Genomic DNA, 3,859 nt, shown 5'->3' on the forward strand with positions numbered 1-3,859 from the left:
CAAATGTAGATCTTCTTAGAATTGAACTTTGAAGTTTATCTTCTTCAAATTTCTATTCTAACTAGTATAAGAACCTGTGCGATGCGCGGATAATTTGACAGAATATTAATCTTATAAATTATGATATAATATATCATATTGACTTAATAAATATTAGTTATATTTTATTATTTAATATAGTGTGCAAAAATATAACATAATATATACAAAATTAAAGGATACACATCATATAGTAATCAAATAAATTGATTGATCCTTTTTATTTTTATTATTGAATTAGCAAGTACTTTTAGTACTATTGATAATTTTCTTGAGTGTTATTTATTTATCTTTTATTTTTTTAACTAATTTAAAATATAAATATCATAAAATTATCTCTATCCCCCTCTTTTCGTACATTCCTTTCTACTGTAATACTTATTTGATTAGTTTTCAAACTTTATAGTTTATTAAAAATTTAAATAATGTAATATTTTTTTACTAAATTATAATTTTGAATTCATCAAAAGTATAAAGAGATAAGCATTTATAAAGATACTATTAGGATATTATACATAAGATAAGCATATTAATTATATATATATATATATATATATATATATATATATATATATATATATATATATATATATATATATACACACAAAATACCTTATCTTATGTATAATATCATAATAGTATCTTTATATTTTTGTATTTTTCATTTGAATTGAAAGTTTCTTTATTTTTTTATTTTGTTTTTTTATTTTAAAATAATTTTAAAACTCCAACTTGAAACTACTCCACAATTTGAATGGATATTTTTTATTATGTATTTTTATTTTTTTATTATAGCTAATTTTATATATATATATATATATATATATATATATATATATTTTAAAATATTTGTAAAAACACCAACTTGAAAATACTCCCCAGTTTGAATGGGTAGTTTTATTTTCCTTTGTTATTATATATATTTTCATTTTTTTTATTATAGCTAATTTTTTTTTTATTTTTTTTTTATTTTTTTTATTTTAATATTCTGTAAAACTCCAACTTGAAACTACTCCCCAATTTGAATGGGTAGTTTTTATTTTTTATTTTTTATATTAGAGTTAATTATGAGATATCTTTATTTATTAATTTAAATAGAGTAACCAATTAATTCAAAATTTAAAATTTAAAGGTTTTTTAGTTAGAAAGGGAGTAACCAAAACTACTCCGCAACTTGAATAGGTATTTTGTTTTTCTAATATTTTCGTTTTTTACTTTATCTAATTTAATATTTTCTTATTTTTGTTTTTTTAATTTTAAAATAATTTTAAAAGTCCAACTTGAAACTACTCCCCAGTTTGAATGCCACTTAAAAAATATTTTATCTTAACAATGCCACTTGACTTTTTGTATTTTTCATTTGAATTGAAAGTCTATGTATTTCTTTATTTTCGTTTTTTATTTTAAAATACTTTTAAAACTCTAACTTGAAACTACTCCCCAATATGAATGGGTATTTCTTTTATTTATATATTTCCGTTCTTTAATATAGCTAATTTTATTTTTTTTATTTGTTTTGTTATTTTAATATATTTTTAAAACTCCAACTTGAAACTACTCCCCAATTTGAATGGATAATATTTTTCCGATTTGTATTATACCTAATTATAATATATCTGTATTTATTAATTCAAATAGAGTAATCAATTAATTCAAAATTTAAAATTTAAAATTTAAAAGATTTTTTAGTTATAAAGATAGTTTATTTTGTCTTAAAACTCTAACTTGAAACTACTCCCAAATTTGAATTGATAATTTTTTTTTTTTTTTTAATTTTGTTTTTTATTTAAAATAATTTTAAAATACCAAATTTGTTGGAGCTTTGTCCTAAAAATCTATACTTGGCATCTCTTGGTTATACCACTTAGCATCATATAATTATTTACTTCTCTTTGTGTGTGTGTGTGTGTGTGTGTGTGTGTGTGTGTGTGTGTGTGTGTGTGTGTGTGTGTATATATATATATATATATATATATATATATAAAGACTACTATATTAGAAAGAAACTATTCCCCACTTTAAATTGATAATTTTTTATTTTTTTATTTCCGTTTTTTATTTTAAAATAATTTTAAAATTCCAAATTGAAACCACACCCCAATTTGAATTGGCAATTGTTTATTTTTTTATTTTTATTTTTTATTTTAAAATAATTTTAAAACTCCAACTTGAAACTATTTCCAACTTGAATAGGTAGCTTTTTTTATTATTAATATTTTTGTTTTTTTTATTGTAGCTAATTTAATTTTTCTTATTTTTTGTTTTTAATTTAAAATAACTTTAAAACTCCAACTTGAAACTAATCCACAATTTGAATGAGTAGTTATTTTGTTTTTAGGGGTTTTGGCATGGTATAACAACATACCCATATAATTGGCAGAAAATAGTCCTAGTTATAGATATTAGCATCAAATAGCCAATAAATGTATATCACAATAATAATATGCATATCACAACTTTTTTCTTCTTCTTTGTCTATATCAACATGTATATTAAAATTTTATTTTTATTCTTTATATATAAATAATATTATTCTTCGTATATCGATAATATAAAATTATATATATATTTATTGCTGCCTTTATATCAATGTATATCACAATAAAAATATTGTATTATTTGTATAGCACACCAGACATGTGTATACCAAAATAGATATCATAAGTTTATTTTTCTTCTTTGTGTATATCAAAAATTAATTTTCTTTGTATACCAAAATATTATTTACTCCCGCAATTATATTTATTATTTTTATATTTTAAAACTTGCTTAAACATGCTATATCAAAAATAAATTCCTTTTTGATTAATAATTAATAATTATATTATTTGTATATCACAGTGTATAACATAATAATAATGTGTATATCAAAAATATTTATTAAAATTTTATTTTCCTTCTTTGTATAACGCATTTCAGATTGAAAACTCAAGTTCAAGACGACTCCACATGTGTATCCCTTATTGTAACCCGTGTATATCTCTATGTACATCAGTGATATCTCATGTATATTATGTGTGTCTGTGTGTATCCATAAAAATTTGTGTTATATATACGATATACAATGTGATATACACGGGCGTCCATAAAACAATTGTGTTGTATACACGATATATAAAGTGATATACACATACATCCTTAAAAACTTGTGTGTGATATACACTGATGTACACGATATACAACGTGATATACACATGTCGCAGTTGGATTTTTAGGTCTGACTTTTTTTACCTGAAACCAGTCTAAATCACTTCTAATCTTGCTCAAATTTTATATATATCCTTGTTTAGGCATTTTAAACCAATTTCAATCACACCCACTCATTCAATCCAAATAAAAAAAAAGGAAGAGAGAAGAAAAACGAAGTTGAAATATATTTTTTCTCTCTTAGTTTTTGCTAATCTTGCTCAAATTTTGTATATAGCCTCGTTTAGGTATTTTCAACTAATTTCAATCACACCCACTCATTCAATCCAACCAAAAAAAGAAGAGAGAAGAAAAACAAAGTTGAGATATATTTTTTCTCTCTTAGTTTTTGCTTCTGATTTTCTCTGATGTGAGATCAACCTTACCTTTTCATCCCACTGATTTTTTTTGCATAATTTGCAAGAATTTTTGCTAAGCTATGAGAGAAAAGAGAAGAGATAGAAGAAGAAATACAAGGAGATAAAAGGGGTGGGAAGCCAAATTAAGCGTGTAGTTTTTTTTTAGAGAGAATATAAAAGAGAGTAGCTTTTTTTAAGATTTGGCTATATAATGCCAATTGTTTGGGGCTATCTTTGCCAAACCTAATATAAGGTTAAAAAATTACCAATTCATG

This window comes from Nicotiana tomentosiformis, chromosome 5, assembly GCF_000390325.3.
Source record: "Nicotiana tomentosiformis chromosome 5, ASM39032v3, whole genome shotgun sequence".
Classification (NCBI taxonomy): Eukaryota; Viridiplantae; Streptophyta; class Magnoliopsida; order Solanales; family Solanaceae; genus Nicotiana; species Nicotiana tomentosiformis.